Raw genomic sequence first — 22,558 nt, 5'->3', positions numbered from 1 at the left:
TTTTTTTCCCACAAACAAAAGATAATTCTTCATTTGCTATCTTGGCTTCTTACTTAGCTTTAAAGTATCTATATAACTCTATATAAAGTATCTATATAATCTGTATAACATGAATTTATTGTTATTGAAAACATGTAAATGAGTAACAATAGTTTCCTATTTCAAGAAAGTATGAAAAATACCAACCATTCCAATTAACATAGTTAAGCCATGTATATATATGACAAAAATAGAGAGCAGATGTCTGCTACTTTAGTCATTAAAATTCCTAATGAATTTCATAAAGGTTGATATAATTGTGTAAAAATTACTATTAACAAGATTTTTAAAAAACAGAATTCTTTTCAATACTATATAAGCCTGTAATTTCCAATATCAAGTGATTGACATGAATGTGAAAATATTTGGAGATAACAACATACCAAAAACACCATGCATTTTCAAATAAGTAAATTTACTGTTCAAATATTTTATTCTCATTATGTATAATAAGGAACATGATTTTTTCTGAACTCATAGATTTCATCTGTTTCGTAACTAATTAGCTAAGACATTTAAGGAATCTCTGGTACTCTGCACAAAAGAACAGATCCCAGCCTTTGTAGATGAGAACACATTAACCAGATACATTGAATTAAACAAGCTAAACCCATTAAATGGGGGTGATTTGTGGAAAACATATCATTCCTTTTAGAATTAACTAAAATGAGTAAAAGTTAGCTCCATTTCAAGCTATAAAGCTGTGTATTTAGTTCACTTCGGAATAACATGACAATGAAAAATTTAAAAGAAGAAGCCTGTCTATGTCAGCACTGGAAAATGATGAAATATTTTATTACTTTGCACTAAGTTTCTTCAATGAGGTTTTTTTAAAATTAATAGACTATTCTTCAGAACAGATTGGGGTTTATCATAAAAAGAACAGAAAGTACAGAGATATTCCATACACACACTCAATCCTTTCTGGTCTGCCCTACATTAACATTTTGTATTAGTGTGGTTCATTTTTTATAACTGATGATCCAGTATTAATAAACTATTAACAAAAGTCCATTAAGGGTCCCTTTTTGTGTTGTACATTCTGAGTATTTTTGACAAATGTATGTGTCCACCATTATAGAATCTTACAGAATAGTTTCACTGCCATAAAAATGCTGTGCTCTGCTTGTTCACCCCTCCCCCTCCCCCACTGACAATCCTACCCTAACTTCTTGGCAAACACTGATCTTTTTACTGTTTCCATAGTTTTGCCTTTTGCAGAATGTCATGTCATATGGTTGAACTCATACAGTATGTAGCCTTTTCGGACTAGCTTCTGTCACTTAGCAATATGCATTTAAGGTTGGTCCACAGTTGTTCATGGTTAGATAGATCATTGTTTTTTATTGCCAAATAATATTCCATTGTATGGATATATCATAGTTGCTTAGGGCATCTCGGTTGCTTCCAAGTTTTAGTAATTATGAATAACTCTGCTATAAATATTTCTTTGCAGGATTTCATGTGAAGAGAGTTTTCAACTGATCTGGGTAGATAACAAGGAGCATGATTGCTAGAAAACAAGGAGAGTGTGTATAGTTTTGTAAGAAACTGATGACTGTCAAATTTTCCAAAGTGGCTGCAGCACTTTACATTCCTACCAGAAATGAATGAGAGCTCCCTTTGCTTCACATCCTCACCAGCATTTGGTGTTGTCAATGTTTCGGGTTTTAACTGTTCTAATAAGTTTGTGGTGGCATCTCATTGTTTTAATTTGCAATTCTCTGATGACAATGATGTTCATATACTTATTTACAACCTGTATATCTTCACTAATAAGGCAATTACTCAGATTTTTTGCCCATTTTTAAATTGAATTGTTCGTTTCCTTATTATTGATTTGTAAGAGATCTTTGTGTATTTAGGATACCGGTTTTTATCAGCTAAGTGTTCTGCAAATATTTTCTCCTAGTCTGTGCTTTGTCTTTTTATTCTCTTAACAGCGTATTTTGCAGAACAGCAGTTCTCAATTTAACATCTTAAAAAGTTTCTTGAAATAACCCAGGTTTCATGATCATTATTACTCATTGTTGCATTTTACTCTTGCAATAATAAATCTGCATGTATTACTCAAATGGTAAGTTTACATGTATACTAAAAATACAATTTCACATTACTTTTTCTCAGATATTTTGAAACTCAAAACTACGTACTTAAAGGTAAATATTAAGATATTAAGAATAAATCTGAATGGAACCCTGGTTCTTAGTACAGATATCATTTCATTTTAAATACCATGGTAACTTCTGTTATCACGTTATTGATGATTGAATACAAGTTTCAGGATATTAAGAGACATTTGGTCCTTCTGTTTTCCAGAATCTTAGGACAAAGCCAAAGCCAAAAGTATACTTTGCTGAATTATGAGGCCTTGTTGTATCTTCATTTTCATGCTCGTGATTTGCTTCTTCAAAGTTTTGATCATTCCTAAGAGTATGTTTCCCTTTTCATCTGTAATTCTCAATTAGAGAATCTTCTCCATTGGTGAAAGGAACAATGTGCTTAGCAAATGTGCACCCTGACAGCACGGTCTTTAAGACCTGAGCACACTCCATCCTTCCATCACCACTAGTCTCTGTGATCACCGTGAAGAGCAACAGTCACAGAAAATGAAGTAAAAAGGCCAATTTAGAGAGCACATTTTAAGGCATGAGACACTTTCATACAGTACACTAAATATAACTGGAATAAATCTTCAAAACTAATTTATGAACCTGGGATAATCCTCTGAATAGGGTAAACTGCAATGAGAATGCTTTACTAAAATGCCATATCCAGGTAGCTTCTAAAGGGCACAAACCAGATTGACAATCAGGTCTACCTAAATCCAAAAGCTGTGCTCTTTACAATGTAACACATTAAGTGATGTTGGGATGCATCAGTCGCTCACGGTATTTCTAATATCATGGTTTGGAAGGTAGCAGTGTGCTGGTCAGGAAACATGGCAGACAGTACTGTTAACCATGTACAGCATAGTAAATAATCAAGAAGTGGGGTTTGACAAAATTTTAACACTTGACTCTTGAAAAGCAAAATTAAACAACAACAAAACACTAGTTTGTAATGTTTGAAGATTTTTGCAGTGTGAATATTCTCACTTGGGACTATTTCAAGCTACTAAACTTCAAGGACTGTGAAGGGTATGAAATTTTTACCCGATTTGCAAGCAAATAGGTTAGCTTGCACAGTTTCATGGATACTAACAGAAGATACAAGACCCTTGAGTCAGAAACAAAGGATAGCTTATTACTCATAGCAGTAGCAGTTGCCAGAATATCAAAACTTGTGCCATCCCCCAAATCTAAAATCCCACAGGTGAGACAAAGAAGTGTAAGTAACACCTGCATGTGTGTTGCAGAAGAGGAACCCTGAGTTTAGAGCCTGAATCATTCATACTGGGCAACTGGCAAACAGCCTTTTCCCAGAGAGAAATAGTATCTGTATTGTACTGGGCATCAAACATCTGTCTTTTGCTCAGAGGAAAAAGGCCATCCTTCGCATTTGTTTACTATACAAACCTCCTTGAAAAGATGGGTCATAACAAAGGTAGTCAACCACTCTTCACAAGATGTGCAGAAAATAAGAGACCAATGAAGAATTATCTCCCAATACAAATGTGATATCATTTATCATGGAGCTGGGAAGTGATATGCACAGTTGACTATTGTGAGTCAGAACAAGCCACTTTGGGACATCATTCCACAAGTAAGGCCACCATGGAATATTAAAATGCTGTTTTTTATAGTTAAGTGAATAAGAACAATAGTGTAACAATTAATATAAGACATACATCAGAATCATACTTATTTTTACTGAAAAGTGTATGCTAAGTCTAAAAGAAAAAAAAACAAAAACAGTTATCTTTCCCCTGTCTGGAAAGTACAAATCAAAGAATCATTTGCTAAATCGGTACAATATTAATTTCTCAATCCTGCCTTATATCAGCATTGAGAAAAACAAGTGTTCAAATTCTTTGCAAATTGTGTGTCACATATAAATGATCAAAGCATATCATACATTTTCATGTCATGATCTCATTGAAATAAAACATTTTGGCATTGCCTAAATTCTAACATAAATGAGTTAAAAGGCAGAAAGGTTAAACAAATACAGTTGATTTGCTACTGTTTATTTTCATAAAGACTGTTTCAGACTTTCAAGATAAATGTACTTTTGGAAAGTTGTATACAGCTAAATGATTAGAAAAACCACTCAGTAAATTATGATTTATTCAATTAGGTAATTTGTTTACGAGTTTCCTTAGTTCTATACTTCCTTATGTCATAACATTTGTCACACTGTATTGTAATTATCCATTTAACCATATATCTTTCTAAGTATTCCAGGCTTTTAACCTGAGCTGCGCATCAGAATGAGCTAGATGATTTGAAATACACACACACACCCCACATACCCACACACACACACACACACCACATTCCCGTGGGCCTATCTTCAGAAACTGAGTCAGTGGATCTGAGAATTAGCCAGTACACCTGTATTTTTTTAATTACCACAGGGTAGTGTGATACACATTTTGGTTTAAAACAACTGACCTACAATGTGTTATGAATGTCAGTGAAATCATTTATGCATCTTTGTTTTCCTAAAGTCCACCATAGTTTTTGAAGCACAGTAGGTGCTTAGTATATATTCAACACATTTCCTTCTAGCTCACCTTAATATAGTTCACTATTGCTTTTCATAAACAAAAATGACTGCGGCAGCTTCCTGAATGTTTTGCTTTTCCATTTACTTCTTGCCCTGTCTAATAACATTTCCATCAAATGTAAGAGTCAACTTCTCAAAATCTATAACTCTACTGTACTGGGAATTCCCAATGCCTTCTTGTTCTAATAAGAAGTTGAACCATATGAAATTACTGCTTCTGTTGTAAAAATGATCAGATATTAGCAGTTTCATATGGCTTAACCTAAAAGAACATAGTCCAAAATGTTTATCATGTCCTACAAGCCATGACATTAGTTTATACCTGTTTATTCAAACTCATCTTATGCCACATCCTTCTGTTCTCCCCACAGCAGAGTAATTTTATTCCAGATTCACAGATCTGGTAAATGCAATTCCTACTCCCCAGTACAATTTTCTCTCCAGTGCTTTACGTGTGACTATCTCCTCCTCTCCATTAGTACCAGCATAATTAACACATTTTCTCAATGAACTTTAGAAGCATTATATTGGAAGTAGATTTTTCTCTCATGAGTCTGTATCTCAACTCCTTATTTATTTCCTTTGTAATTTAGATTCCACCTAAATTTAACATTTTGGTCTTTTTTTATACCTATCTCTCAAAATAAATCATTAATCTATATCTATCTGTATATATATAGCTAGGAGATATTTTCTGGTATTTTTCACACCATGTGCTCCAAGTATAAAAGGGGCCCTGGCAAATGTTCAATAAACATCTGTTTAGTAAGCAAACACCTTTCAAAAAATATTTTAAAGAAAATATAATTAAGTGTAGTATTATTATATCACAATATAATGATGTAAACTGTTACAAAATAAAAGCTTGAAGATGTAGAAATGGTAAGACTTATAAATCTTAAAAGCTGTTTCACACAAGTAGCTCTTTTCAATTCTTAAGACAGATAATGATATATATTTGATTTTCTCTTATCTACATGTTTATCTTTCTCAAAACTTAATTGAATAATTCTCTGATAGCCATAGATTAACCCCCAAAATGAAATGTTCTATTTAAAGAGAACTGGAAGGTTCACCTATATATTGTTTCTGTGGCTATAATTATATTCCAACAAAATGTTACTTCATGAGGTATCAATAAAAAAGGTGTATAAGTCCTTACAAAGATGGAATGTTGAGAGAAAAATACAATCTAAAGCAGAGTATTCCATGGAGCACAATGACAGTCACAGTGTTGCTTCTGCTAAGGGTATAATGGGTTAAAATTGAGACATTACTGAGCTTGTGGCCTGCATCTTGGACCGACATCTTTTTATAAAAAAAAATTGAATATGTACAATTAATATGCAAGAGCAAAATGTATCTGTATTTTAGCTAAAAATGCAAACCCATATCCAAATAAAATATAGCAAATGGTTTTTTTTTTGTTGTTGTTTGTTTGTTTTTTAAATCCAGACAAGCCCTTCATTATTGATGACAAAGAAAAACTACAAAACAGATGTCACACGTGCTAGGTTTTACTTTACTTCAGCAAACATTTGGCAAATATTTGATCCCAGTACAACAGAGGCAAATAATTAATAGTGGTTTACTTCTTCATTTATGAGCATTCCAAAGAATTCAGCCTATGGCATAAATGCATAATATATAGTCTCAATATCAATTATATAGTTTTGTGCCTGTATTTTGAAGAAATATTACAGTTCTAAAGTGAACAGCTGTTTGGTTTATTAGTAAAACATTATTATTCATCAGAACCTAAAGAAAAGCCAATTGATTTTTTTTTAACTTAAATCAGAATCTTTGAAATGCAGAGACATTCAAAACTGATTAAATTAGTTTAAATTGAAGGAAGCAACAGGTAATATGAACATCTTCCATTTGCAGCCTGAGTCAACCCAATCAAGCAGTTACACAGAGGGGACAAATAGAATAATAAGCCTTGGATACATTCTTGCCAAATTACCAGCCACCATCAAGAGAGGCCTGTGGAGAGTGATGCTGGACTGTCTGGCTAGGAAATGAGAGGACACCCAAAAAGTATCCAAGAAGTGGTGGTAGTCAGCATCAAGAAAGATTTTTAAGCAGATGACAGATAATAGTGGAAATGATGGGGTTGCTGGGTCATATGGTAGTTCTATTTTTAGTTTTCAAAGGAACCTCCATACTGTTCTCCAAAGTGGCTGTATCAATTGCCACTACTGGGCATATACCCAGAGAAAACCATAATTCAAAAAGACACGTGCACCTCAATGTTCATTGCAGCACTATTTACAATAGCCGGGACACAGAATCAATCTAAATGTCCATCAACAGAGGAATGGATAAAGAAGATGTGGTACATATATATGGTGGAATATTACTCAGCCATAAAAAGGAATGAAATTGGGTCATTTGTAGAGACATGGATGGACCTAGAGACTGTCATACAGAGTGAAGTAAGTCAGAAAGAGAAAAACAGTTATCGTATATTAACGCATGTATGTGGAATCTAGAAAAATGGTATAGCTGTTCTTATTTGCAAATCAGAAGTAGAGACACGGGACACGGGCAAAGAGAAGAATGCGTGGATACCAAGGGGGAAGGGGGGTGGTAGGAGGAACTGGGAGGTTGGGATTGACATATATACACTATTGATACCATGTATAAAATACATAACTAATGAGAACATACTGTATAGCATAGGGAACTCTACTCAATGCTCTGTGGTGATCTAAATGGGAAGGAAATCCAAAAAAGAGGGGATATATGTATACGTATAGCTAATTCACTTTGCTGTACAGTAGAAACTAACACAACATTGTAAAGCAACTATACTCCAATAATAATTAATTTTAAAAAGTAGTGGAAATGAGGAACTTTAGTCTCTAAGTGAGGTAGGTTTGTGATTCTGAGGTATTTTTAAGAACAAAGTTGTACATATTAGGAAAATACAGGTTGTCAACACTAAGGCTAAAAAGGAGGAAAAAAGAAAGAGTTCCAAACAGCATTTCTGATGGGATTACACCTCTGGATGAAAGCTGATTTCTCACTCCCAGAGCACAAAAGAGACCTCACCGAGGAGCAATGTCCCAGTGAAGACTTCTGAGGTCAGTCTTCTGCGCAGCCATTCTGGAGGTAGGGCTGGGAGTGAGCATTCAAATATAGGCCCCGGTTTAGAGAGAGATGAACAAAGTATCTTCAGACACCACAGAGGATACAAAGAAAATAAAGCAACACACTTCAACACTTCAATACAGGGGCTTTTCACTTGTTTGAAACAACTGAGGGGAACATAATGTATAGAACAGGGAACACTACTTAATGGGAGGGAAATCCATAAGGGAGGGGATATACATATATGTATGGCTGATTCATTTTGCTGCGCAGTAGAAGCTAACACAACATTGTAAAGCAACTATACTCCAATAAAAATTAATTAAAAGATAAAGAAACAACATATAATTAGAAAATCCACTTTTTTTTCTGTATTTCTTTTTATATAATGGAGTCAGAAAGGAGATATGCAAACAAGATGTCAAATAATGGGGATTAATACAGAAGATTTTTTTAAAGCGTTCAGCAGTACCAAATGCAACAAATTATATTAAGGGATGAGAAAGGAGCATGAATTAATAAAGCCCCAGAATTGTTTCGGCAGAAATCAGAATGAAGAGTAAGAAAGAAATATGTGATTAGGGAATTAAAGCTGTATTTCTAAAAGTTTTATAATCTGCCACAAACTTGCTTGAATTGTGCTTGAACGCTTTTACTACGCCCTAAGCCCACTTTGCTAAATTATGTCTTATTTGACCTGAACACTTAATAGTTTCACTGACCATAACTATGATATTTGTAGGAAACAGCATCAAATATTTACAAACGCTGCAGTCAACATTTTCATCCTTATGCTTCCTGTTTTGAGAAAATGTACATTTTAGATGTTTCATACTTTATGGTAAATTATAGCACAATGATTAAATAATTTGTTTTGTCAACTTTTTCAAAACCGTGACGAAAATTGAAATGTATGCAGAGTGTAGGAATGAAAGTTGACTTATCTAGAATTTCAACTTCAGTGGGGTAGGAAAAAATAATTTTTTCAGGGGTCACAAACATTTTCTAGAATGTATTATAAAAAATGTGACTCAAAAAAAATAATAAAATTCTTTTATACTGGACAGCTGATTGGCCACGTGGCCTCTGTCTGAGATTAAGAAAAAATATTGAATTATTACCAACTTTGCTGGAAGGCTTTACTCTCTGTATGTTTTCAGCTCCGATGAAAACAATCTTATCACTTGATCATTTTCTGGGATCCTGTGTCTTAAAGGAACTTAGATTTTTTAGTCCAGTAGATAAGTTCTCAAATGTGGGTTTATAAAGTGAGGTACCTGAGAAATTCTCACTAGTGTAATTATAGAAGTTAAAAAGCTATAGTGAGATTTTCATGAAGTTTAATGTATTAAATTTAAAATTCTCTTTCTTTATTCTGGCAGTATAGCTTTCATATTATAATAGGAAAGTATGATGATTGATAGTACCTTTATTTTGTCTAATATACTCAATTTTAAAAAAACTGTTACAATGCATTTCCCTGTTTTAAATAAATAAAGATATTGCTTGGTTAATTGAAAAGTATTATAGGATCACCTGGTTAAAATCTGGACATGAGCTCATACACTAATGGAAAAGTTATTTTCATTTATTCACCCTTATTCAAAGATTTCTTTATTAAAGTCAACATTAAACAACCAATATGATAATAAAGGAAGAGTAAAAGAGCATTTGCAAGACCAAGAAAAGGGTAAGAGCTTATGTAAATGCAAGAATGAAAAAGCATCTTCCAAGATTCACCTAGGAGATTGCTCTACTACGATGTATGGTGAAGTGGTGATAATATAGTCTGGAAACCAAAACAGATGCAAATATTCAATTCATAGAGCTATGACATTAAGGATGTCTTGGTAAAATTAGCTAATATCTCTGAATTTCATTCTCCAGCTACTAAAATATATCTACACAAGTAGTAACATGATTAAATGAGTTAAATAATATGAAAAGCCTTACAGTATATCTTAACTATTATTTTCTTTCTTGTAAATTCCTCTTTTCATCACCATTTAATAAAAACACACACATTTCTATACAGAACAAGATAGAACAATTAACTCCTAAATGTCAGAGACCACATTGTCTGTCCACCTGTCTATCCATCCATCCGTCCATCCATTTATCTATCTTTCTAATCATATACATATGATTTTTGAGGGTATATCATCTTTGATCTTTGATTAAGAACATAATACTAATCACTTTAAAAGATTCAAGAACAGTAATATACGTAGAAGAAAGGAGTATAAGAAGTAATCACAAATGAGGTATTTGTATTTGTGCTTCTCTTTCAACCAAATGTGTTGTACAATATTAAATATTATAACAATATATCGTATATTTAAATAATAAATATATGCACATACATAGGAATCTTATAAAGATCTTGGGTACAAATGGAATATCATAATTTCCCAAGTTATATTATATATACTCTTTCAGGTAGAATCGTTATTATACAGTGTTACTAAATTTATTTTTTTTAAATGTTTAATTCCTTAAGTTTGGACCAAATCTATTAGGAGGAATCCATGAACAATTTTATACTGTTTGTTTTTACGTCTCTGTGTGTGTTGTTTTCACATAATATTATATCTGAGAATTATGAATAGATTATAGACTCCTTGCTACTTCCTAAGCTATAGATCAATTACTTGGTTTCTTTGATAAGATTGTGAATGAAGGATTTGAATTCCAAGAGACAGACACTAGTTAAAAGAGTTTTTCAACAAATCTTTTAGCTTATGCTCAAGTTGAGATAAAGCAGTATTCAGGCACTGCCAATGCTAATTATTAAGCCTTCTGCTGGAGAACATATTCCTTATTTTGATGAGTCATATACTGGTGGAAAGACAACACACACAAATGTAACTTAGATAATATTCTCCATTTCTCTGAAGGGATACAAATTTTAAGGGAAGTGTGGTGGCCAAAAGGTGGTCTTAGTTGCAGCATATATATCCCCAAATAGTTTCCCTTGGTGTGTAAATTTCCTAAAAGGAGTACACAGCAACAAATGACATGTCAGCACAAATAAGGTCTTACTGAATCTGAGAAGCTCATTTCTTCCTGTGTAAGGTCCTTGCATGCTCCTGGCTTACATTGATATTCCATATAAATTTATTTACAAAAACAATTGAGACCACAAATAAAGAGTAACTGTAGACATACAGAGCTTCCTGGTTTTCCTCCTAGGTCCCAGATCAAGTTTCTGCTTTCTAGAACCTCACAGATTTGTTTCTTTTTGTTTAAAATACTCTAATTTTTTTGTAGCAGGGGCAGAACAAGAAAACCAAACTCTGTATTAACAAATTAAAAACAAATGGCTAAATAATCAAAGTAAGCTCATGTGAATTATAAATCTTACCCAATACGATTTTACTAATGATTAATAGCATGTAAGCAAAAGCTAGGCAGAGCATTGCTTTCTGAAGGAAATTGTAGCTACAGTATAGCTTGTAAATGTCCCCTTTTCTCCAGCACTAATCACATTTTAGATTAATAGAGGAATTCTAAATAATATGTGCAGAATCATTATTCTTTGGGGAATATGTTTCAGGTTGGGTGCCCTGCAGTTTTATATTCTTTGGGTAGACAGCAAAAATGCATATATGACTCATTCCCATTTTCATACCAACTATTCTGGTCTCCATAAACCAGCAATTCCAATTTTATTTACAAAAAGCCATTGAGAAATACCAGTTTTGCATTGCTGAAAATACAATTTTTTTTAAAATTTCGAAATAGGACAATACTTATTATTAATCAAATCCTCAGACTCTGTTCAAATGTTGACAGCTGTCCCAATAATGTCTGTAATGGCAAAAAGATCTATTTCATATTTATGCTTCAATTTTATCTTCAGTTTCTTTCAGTCTAGATCAGTCATCAGTGTTCCCTTGCCTTTCATGACTCTGACAGACATTTCTTGGATAGGAAGTCTACTGATAAGTATCATTAGCCTGTTTACAAGTAGGAGGCACTCTTTCTGTAGAACACCACCTCATTAAGGGAGAAATGTTTCACCCCTCTTCTTACTCTTTCCTTTCCCACATACTTGCTACCCATGCTCTGTTTCTCCAGGGAAAGGCAACATGAACCCTCATCTTATAACTAAGCTAACAAAAAATAATGAATTCTAGCTAAAATTCTTTTTCATTTGATTCTCATGTGTTCACCTGGTTGCCAATAAAAATTTTACAGAAATTTCATGTTTGTTTTATCCCCTTCTTGTAACTTGTAAAATTGTATTATAGGACGGCAAAGGTCTGGCCTTGCAGTACTATGTTATAGAAGCATTAGTATTAAATTATAAGACTTACATTTTTTTTAGAGAAAATTTGGATTATCACATGACAGATGGCTAAGAAGCACTTAGTCCTGCAAGGTTTTTCAGTGTTTCAAAGGCCCTTTGGTACATTCATGCCTATATGTATATTTTATTAAAACATCATTTGTGGATACAATACCCAGAATATATAAAAACATTTTAACCAATTTCCTACAGAAAGGATTTAATTATGAAAAATAGGTTGTTTCCATTTTACCCTTTAAAAAATCTTAAATCAATAATTTTTGCACACTTCTCATTATTTACTAAGGGAATATTCCTAAAATGTAACCATTCTTTTCTCTTAACTCTTCCATTTGAACTTTATAATATGTTTAAAGTCTCAGAATTGAAAGCTCAAGGCAGTATTAAATTCAAGGTAGGATACAAAAAAACAAATATCAGGATGATCGTTTAGTCAAGGCTTATAATCAAATAATTAGTATCAGAGTTACAGGAATTCTGGAGGGGATAAGCCCTGTGTAAAATTTTAGTATATCAGGCAGAGAAACAGAAGACCATGTACATGAGGTAACAAAGAGCGCTAGTCAGAGTCCATAATCCAAAGAGCAATCTGGCAGGAATATTAACTTGACCATATCCAGTCCACAATGAACGAGAACTCCCAGGATTTTAGTTTGTTTCCACCATCTTTGTAGAAGACTCTGTTTTAAAGTTTTTATCCTCTTTACCTGGATAATCACTCTGGTGATGTGAGAGAAAGTCTCTTTCTTTCCCCCTGTCTAAACCAAGAATTTTAGATTTCCATAATAATAAAGAGCTCTATATTCACATTCCTAAAGGGTCCAATATGGTGCTGGATGATGACTGAAGAGAAATTCTGTTATTTTTATGTCTGAAATGGGTCCATTCTATGATCCTTCCTTTGAGAAGGGAAACACTTCTGTTTGGTTTCAGAGCCTGGAGAAGTAAATAATTAAGATTTTTTTCCCTCATTTTTTCAATCTACTTCTCCACATAACCGTTCTTTCCTTATCAGGGCAGGCAAATAGCAGAGTTCATTTAGCAAGATAAAGATCTTAAAATACACAAATGTTCTATTTAATGGGACTATAACTTGTTTTTGTACCCTTGAAGGTTCTTAATGTGTTTAGACAGGCACAGTAAGTTATTTTAATAGAAATACTAATAAAAAAGAAGAGAGCTTTCAATTTGTGTATTGTGCTGAGCTGAAATTTGTATTTAAATGCATCTGGGGCTCCCTTTGCTAGTTGGTTAGCAACTAATCATGATTATAGTGTTTGATTGCCTAACACCTACAGGCCATTACCAAGAGACTGTTTCTAAGTACTATAGGACCCACATTCCATTGCTGTATTATTTGAATCAAACTTTCATCATAATGTAGACTACAACTGCAGAGCTAGGTAGATACATACATACTTGGATACATATAGATAGATATAGATTTATAGATGTATATTCTAGACATAAGGTAATTTCAGGAAAACACTAAGAATTTGATGGCATAAAATTTATAAAATTAAAGATACAGCCAAGTAAGCAGTGTCATAAATCTTTTTTTTTTTTTTTAAGTTCCTTTACTACTGCCCCAAAGCAGTTAGGGATCCTACTCAAGACTATTCAAAAGTGACTAAGAATGTTCAGATGAACCTTAGCCAAATACACAGCTGCATCATTGAATTTTACCCTAGACACACATATTGCACATCTGTTCTTCAGCCTCATTGAGCAGCAGACTGCTCCAGTACATCAGATAACATTCATTAGTTCTTTGAAAGAGGAAGTCACCTGCTAAAGTCAGATAGCTATTGATTTTCACCACAGTTTCTGATCTGCATGAAACCTCTATTCTATTTCTAGCCTATTGCAAATAGAACATTTTTAAAGGCATGGTCTATATCTAAGTCAGCACATTGTGTTCACTGAGATAATTTTAATTCCACAGGCTATGCAAGAAGATATGCCAAGTGAAATGACAACAAAAAATAAGAATGAAAAAGAAAAGAGAGAAAGAAGGAAAGAAAGGAGATAAAAGAAAAAGAGGAAGAAAGAGAAAAGAACAACAGTAATTCAGTGATAGTGTTAAGACAAGGAAAATAGCATATATATTTAGCAAGACTGGGGTAAAAAGCACTTCACTTATTATCAGGCCATTACGTGGAAAATATAATTTACTCAGAACCATTCGGAAACATTCATTCAGAGTTAATATTAAGCAAACCAAACATCCTGTCATTTAATTTGTGCATTTCCATCTGAAAATTTAGGCACAATGGAAATAACTCAAAGAAGCTTTTAAATCAAATAATTTTAAACTGTTTTTTATTCCCCTTGGCAAATGTGTGTGACTGTATAAAAGTCTGTATAAATTTGGTGAATGTTTTTTTACATGATTTTTGTTAAGAAAAAAGACACTTACTATGTATTTATTGGAAATTACAGTTATCATAATTTCACTAAAAAATTCTAATAATTGTTGTCCCTGAAATTACAATACAGTTAATACTACCTAGTCAATTCCTTTAAAAAGGGGATATAGGCCTCATGGAACTTAAAATTTAAAAGTGTAAAAGAATAATGTAAACAGTAAAGGGAACTCCCTGGTGGTCCAGTGGTTAGGACTCTGCACTTCCACTGCAGGGGACCTGGGTTCCATCCCTGGTCAGGGAACTAACATTCCACAAGCCACATGGCCAAAAAAAAAAATCTTTGAAAAAGAAAAAGAATAATGTATAAAAAGAAGTATAGTTTATATCATTCAGGTGGCCATGTCCTCGATATTCCATTAGTCCTGTGTGAATTGCTGTAAATTCCTGAATATGTTTTAATCCCAATCCTTAATCATGACATGCTCTCATGTTTAAAATTATGTATTGTTTATGGCAGGGTTATTCAACTGTATAAATAAATTGACAATCGTTAAGTGGGTTCCAATAAAACAGCCAAGGAAGCAACAATTATAAAAACGAAAAAAAAAAAATGTTTACTGGTATATCACAAATGTTAAATGTAAGGTTAAGTGCTATTTTTCCTTTGGAATCCTGTTGTATCAGTCTGGTAAAGCTTGATTTTGCTGTAAAACCAAACAACCCTTCCTGTGCCTCAGCATGGCTGCTTTGCGTTTACTGCTCTCTAGTGGCTGGAGGCTACACTGTGGCGTCACAGGTCGGGTGAGCAGTCGGTGGTGAGTCCAGCAGGGCCTTGCTGCCAACCCCTCTGGCTACAGGCTCCTTGCGGAGCTCCCAGACTGGTCTTACGGGGATGGCCTCCTCCAATGAAAGGCCAGCTTCGAAGAAAAGGCCAAAGGTAAAAAGTTGCAAGACGAGTTGTACTGCTGTCACAGGAAATGGATGCTGGATTACAAGCATGGCAGCTCAGGTAGCAGAAGTTGCAGGAAGAAGAAAGGAAGCAGCAGAATGCTCTTAAACCCAAAGGCGCCCTACAGCAGAACCCATGACCAAGTCAATAAAAAGCAACTCCTGCCTCCCCCAGAAAAACAAACAAAACAAAACCAAGCAAACCTAAATTCTCACAAGCTTAAAACAAATTAAATTTATTTATTGCTCAGTTGACATGACATTATGAGTTGGCTGGGGGCTCCACTCCATACTGTTGTCTGGTAATTCATCAGAGATGAATAACTATATGAAAGTCTTTCTTTTTTTTGTTATTATATAAAGTTATTTAATGGCACTTTGAGCCTATTTATGGCAAATCCAAAATCTTAGATGCTTGCTCAAGTTATATTGTATAAAATTAAAAATAATAATAACCTAATAATAGAACTACCATATGACCCAGCAATTCCACTCTTGAGTATATATCTGAAAAAAACAAAAACACAAATTTGGAAAGATACATGTACCTCAGTGTTCAAAGCAGCATTATTTACAACTGCCAAGATACGGAATCAACCTAAGCATCCAACAGATGAATGGATAAAGATATATTCCATACAATGGACTACTATTCAGCTATAAAAAACAATGAAATTTTGCCATTTGCAACAACTGGATGGACTTGGAGGGCATTATGCTAAGTATCAATAAAATAAGTCAGACAGAGAAAGACAAATACTGTATGCCGTTACTTCTATGCGGAATCTACAAAATACAAAAAACTAGTTAATATAACCAAAAAGAAGCAGACTCACAGATATAGAGAACAAACTAGTGGGAGGAGGGTCTAGATAGGGGTAATGGATTAAGAGATACAAACTATTATGTATAAAATAAGCTACAAGGATATATTGTACAACACAGGGAATATAGACCATATTTACAATAACTATAAATAAAGTATAAACTTAAAAATTGTGACATCACTCTGTTATACACCTGTAACTTATATAATTCTGTACATCAACTATATTTCAAAAAAAACAAAGGATTCATGGCAAAAAATAGTAATAACATATTTCTCTAATCTGGGTAAAAGCAAAGTGAGAGCCAGGAAATAAATGTATTCTAAAAAAATTACTTATAGCAGATACTTACACTACATGTCATAAATATTAAGATTAAGAATTTAAGAAGAGAGAAATAATGAGATAATTATATTATCTTTGATGAGGGAAGGCCATTTTTTAAATAAGTGCTAGGTGCTGAGGCATCATAGTACATACAAGAGGCTTCCAAAAAATATTTGAAAACCTTTGGTTTTCAGACAAAAATAAAGTTGATTATAAATAATTTCAAGTATTTCATCAATGTTTCTTGAATATTTTCATGAAAATAGTCATGACTTCATTAAAAACCATCTAAAAGATATCTGAACACATAGACTGGTCTTATATATTTTAATAAATAACGTGAATTATTTATTCTATGAAAAAATACATTTGTGTAAATAAGATTTATTTACTCATAAAATATTAAGTAACAAATCATATTAAATATTGAAAATAGAAGGGTGAAAAGACCTAGGCATAGTTCTTCCCCTCAAAGATTTTTATTCTACAAGAGAATACAGAATTTTTAAAAAAGCATTCAACCTTCCACAAGTGTTGAAAGAATGTTGTAATAGATAAAGATGAGAGTGAAGGAGTTGTTTTAGATAGAATAACAAGGAGACCTGCATACTGTAGTGAGATTTAAAGTTGATACCTGAAAGATGAAAAGAATTCGTTCATTTCAAGACACAAGGGGAAAGTGTATTGAGGAAAATCTAAGTTAGAAGGATTGACGTGTTCCACAAACTATCTTAAAGCCAGACTACTGATTTTAGATCTAACAGCTGAAGAGCTTAGAAGTTTTCACTTCCATCCTTACAACAAGAGGAAGCGGGACAAATTGAAAATTAATGACTTATTGTTCTCATTTGAGAATGCAGGTTGTAACGTAAGTGACCTCTCCAACATCTACAGAGAAAGGCACACCAGGAGAGATACAGCCACCGAAATGTACTAGCATGGAGCAGTAGGCACTGGAGCCATAAAATGATAGAACACTTGAACGATAATTTTGATGAATTGCTGCAGGCTGAGTGTCCACTAATGTAAGACCGAGAAACTGCTGAGCCCCATCTCAAATCCCTTCATACTTTTACACCAATGTTTTGGGTGAGGATTCCTAAGATCACTTTGTGGCTATGGCAGAGGGAAGGGAAGAGATCCTTGTGAAATACACCCAGAGTCCACTTCATTATTCGAGGGATAAATATTTCACTAGAGCACAATTCTGGAACCTAATTCCACCAGAGGAAAGGGAATTCTTCGCCACTCCAGCTACCTCCTACTTCCTGTCTCACCTTAGGTGAGACAGCAGGGGAGGGAGGAAGGCAACGCTTTACAGGGCTTAGCAATTCAAGAAAGTAGATTGGAAATGCTGTAGCCAGGAAATTGAATAGGGAGCAGAGTGAAGAAAAACTATACTATCATTAGAGAAGCACTTACAATGGTCATAATCCCGAGACACCAGCTCACTAAAAGGCTTAGATTTAATCAGACTATAGAACACTTCTCTTGCCTCATACCTTAACCACCACATCAACAGGGCTCCAAGATAATAACCATGGATTACAGCTGAAAAAGTGTCTTCCTATCTGAGGAAGAGTACACAGGGAATCCAAAATCCAGAAGAAAGAAATATCCTTGGATACGGGTGAAATGAAAGCTTAGGTGCTGAGTACAGAGAGTGTTTCAATAAGCAGGAAGATGTGAACTGTTGCTAAAAGTGCTGATAGTTTAGTGAGATGACCTGATATGTCCATTTAATGTGAAAAGTGGACATCACAGGTGACCTTGACCAAAGTACAGTAACTTCTGTGGTATAATGTAGATAGGAGACAAACTGATATATACTTGCTTACCTTATAATAAATACATGCTCTACCCCAAGAGATTCTGACATTTTATAAAGTGCTAGGTTCAGTCATGTATGTAGTGGAATGATATAAGGGAACAGAGAATGGCAAACAAAAATTGAAATCAGTGTTAACTGGAAGTAGCTAGTCTTGATGACAAACGGCCTTTCTGTATATCATCTACATAATTAAGACATATCCTCAGAGGGAAATATATATATATATATATATATATATGTATACATTTATAAAATATGAAAAATCAAATGCTATAGGTTAGCAATCAAGATGAAACTTTAAGATGTAATATTGATAAAAGCATACGATCATAAGCAATTTGGGGCAAAACACTAAATTATGAAAATATAGCATTTTCATTTAAATATTTCCTAAAATATAACAAGGCTTCATCACCATTTTTCCTTTAACCTTTTTTTTCAAAATATTGACTATGCATAAATGGAAAATTATATATGAACCTATAAAATCAAAAAAATTTTATTTAGTGGATCCTGAGCTGCTGTGTATTTTCCTGATTCTGCCAAGAGGAAGAATATCCTTTAGCTGAACAATAAACAACTAAAATTATAAGCTTATTCATTTTTATCTACACAATTTTCAATACATTTCCATTTTTAGGACCACACCATGTCCTTTTCAACACTTTATGTTATAAACATAACACTTGAAAAAAGAAAATATAGATTTTAGATTGAACAATGCCACATTTATATTTAAAAGTTAAGTAGTATATGCTATGACTTATAGATTAGATAGACACAAACCCAGAATTCATCTAATTGCTTGTCTACTGTCATAAAGACATGACTTCAGTTACTGATGATATCATTTTACATTTGGCTTAACAAATCATGGTAATGGATACAGACATACATTCAAAATAACATGCATGTTTCCTTTTGTGTGTGTGTGTAGTCACACTTTTGTCTTTATATTATGCAATTTAGGTAACAAGGATATCACAAATAAGTTGGATAATGCCAATATTATTTAGTGGATGTATTTATTAAAATGACTGCTAGAGGGAAAAAAATGTGCCCTTACAACAGTCATGTAACTGTTTCTTGCTGTTACTAGATATCACCCTTACACATGGAAATGTAGAAATTGTAACCACTTATAAAAACGGATGTCCAATATGTATTCATACATAGGTTGGATAGGTTTCTGAATATGCAGAAACGAGGAGATACGGTAAAACATGGATTTATCCCCCATTCAAAAAAATTGTCTTTTATTTACTCATGTGTTTCAGCAGGTATAATAAAGAAAGATTTAATGATAGCAAGCTCAATTTCTATAACAAATATACGACAAAAAACTAATGGCTCAAACACATAGAAGTTTATCTCACTCTGACAGTTCAAGAAGGGTATTTATGTTAGGGGGCATCTCTCTTCCACATTTTGATTCAGAGATCCAGCTTCCTTCTATTTTCTATCACACCAAACCTAGAGTCTCAGAAACCTCTTAAACCATATAGTGAAATGGGAAATAAATTGAGGAAGAAGAAATTCTGTTTTTTATAGCCTTGTCCTGGAAGTAACACAAAATATCTGCTTCCATTTTATTGGTAATAACAAGTAACATGACCATACTTATTGTAAGAAGATAGAGAGGTTGGTGGTATGAGGCTGAGGTGAGGTGTGGGGGGCGCTTGAAATGTAGCTTTTTGAAAAAAGCTAAGCAATTACTTCCCAGAAACCTCCATACTAATAAGAAAGGGGAATGTGTTTTGGCTAACACTTAGCAATCCTCGCCACAGTCCAACCTCTGGCCAGAAGAAATTTGTTTACATTCATTTTTTCTTTTTTCAAGGGATATGATACACTTAGCCCCTTCCCAAGAGAGAAGACCTGAAGCTACATCCCTTTTCTACCTGCAAGTTCAGGGTCTCTGTGTGACAGTTTTCTCTATCAGGTACAGATGTGTTTCTTCATGTTTTCATAGTCCATAAACTACAAGTCAAGCAAATTACCCTACCTCTATCCAAACCTTCATAGAGCGGAGACTGAAAAATCACAATTAATACTCAGACTAGATAAGAGAAGAATGAAGACACAATAGTCACTCATTGGTAGCAAAGATGTAATCCTACTGCACAGGAAAAATGGAGACTCCAACCTGGCAGAGGAAAATGTTCTTCAGTTAGATCCTGGATCTGTTTACTGAGAGGAACTCTTCTATCAACATCTAAGGACGATATTCTTTTGGAGAGCTGTAACTCGTGCCCAGTTATTTCCTAAATGGGCCAATTACAAGGAGCCAAAGATGTTTGAGAATTCTGGAAGTCAAAATCTTCCTAATGACTAAATTCTGGAATGGAAGAATGAGGACCTTGGTAAACCCAATCTTTGTTACAATATATCATGTAAAAAGCCAACTTTTCAACAAAAAATTATGGGACATGAAAATAAATACAAAAGTATGCAACAACTTGGGAAAAAATTAGCCAGAAAAATATATCTCTGAGCAGGACCAGATATTAGAACTAATGAACAAAAATTTTAAATCAGCTGTATATGTATATTTAAAGAACTAAAAGAAACTGTGATTAAATAAAGGACAAATGACAATTATGTCTCATCAAATATTTAACACCAACAAAGAGAAATAATGTAAAAGCACCAAATGGAAGTTCATTCTGAAAGTAAAAGGTAGAATACGTGTAATAACAATATTAGAAAAGCTCAACAATAGATTTGAGCTAGAAGAAGAATCAGTGTACTTAAAGAAATGTCACTATAGATTATCCATTCTCATGAACAGAAGGAAAATGAAAGGAGAAAAATAGAGCCTCAGTGACTGTGGGACCCTGGTGATCAAATCAGCATATGCACAAAGGAGGCCAGAGAATGAGAGAAGAAAGTGAAAAAGGTAGAAAATCATTTGAAGTAAGAATGAAAATTAATCTACACTTCCAAGAAGCTCAGCGACTCCAAGAAGAATAAACACAAAAAAGATTCACACCTAGATACATCATAGCGAAGCTGACTAAAGTCAAAGAAAATCTTGAAAACAGTGAAAGACAAACAATTTATCACATACAAGGGATCTTCAGTAAGATTAACATTTGACTGCTCTTCAGAAACCATGGAGGTCAGAAGACAAGAAAATGGGATCTTTGAAATGTGGTTAAGAAAACGATTTTCAACAAGATATTGTATATCTAGCAAAACACTTCAAAAAATAATGAAGCTATTAAGACATTCCAAGATAAATAAAACTGATAAAATTTGTTGCTAGCAGCCCTGTCCTACAAGAAATACTCAGGGAGTTCTTCAGGCTGAAATTAAAGGCTACTAAACAGTGATACAAATCTACATGAAGAAATAAAGATTGCTTAAATAATGGTAACTACATGGATAAATATAGACAATAGTATAAATGTATTTTGTAACCCTTTTATTCTCTTATTTAAAAGAAAACTGGATAAAACAATAATTATAAATCTATGTTGACTGTCTGACATAGTGTATAAAGACAAATATGTGGGTTTTTTCCTAGGAATTTAAGGAGTTCACTATTTGAAAATCAATCAATGTAATATACCATAAAGGAAAATGTATGATCAGCTTAATAGATTAGAACAAAAGACTTGAAAAAGTCCAACACTTTTTCATGATTAAAATAAAACTCAATACAATATGAATTGAAGAGAATTTCCTCAATCTGATATAGACCATCTATAAAAAGACTCACAGCTAGCGTCATAATTAATGAGGAAATACTTATTGCTTTCCACCCTGAGATTAGGAACAAGACAAGGATTTCTGTTCTTGTAACTTCTACTGTATATTTTAGTGGCAATTCTAACCAGAAAAATCAGATTAGAAAGTGAAACAAAAGCCATACAGATTGTAAAGGAAAAAGTAAAACTATCTCTATTTGCAGTTGACATGCTTTTGTTCACAGAAAATCCCAGAGAATACAATGAAATGCTATGAGAACCAAGATGTGAGTTGAGCAAATTTATAGAATACAAAGTCAGTATATAGAACTCAAGTATATATCTATGCATAAGCAATAAAGAATTAAAAATGAAATTAAGAAAAAATTATTTGCAGCAGCATCTAAAAGAATAAAATACTTAGGAATGTAGTCTACAAAGGACAT

General features: G+C 33.4%; 1 pseudogene; it reads left to right on the top strand.

Moving 5' to 3' along the window:
• The first annotated feature begins 15,225 nt into the window (after positions 1 to 15,225).
• LOC101338053 (large ribosomal subunit protein mL52-like) lies at positions 15,226 to 15,544 on the top strand (annotated as a pseudogene).
• The last annotated feature ends 7,014 nt before the right edge of the window (positions 15,545 to 22,558 follow it).

The sequence above is a fragment of the Tursiops truncatus genome, chromosome 1, assembly GCF_011762595.2.
Source record: "Tursiops truncatus isolate mTurTru1 chromosome 1, mTurTru1.mat.Y, whole genome shotgun sequence".
Lineage (NCBI taxonomy): Eukaryota > Metazoa > Chordata > Mammalia > Artiodactyla > Delphinidae > Tursiops > Tursiops truncatus.
This window is presented reverse-complemented; position numbering and strand designations above follow the sequence as displayed.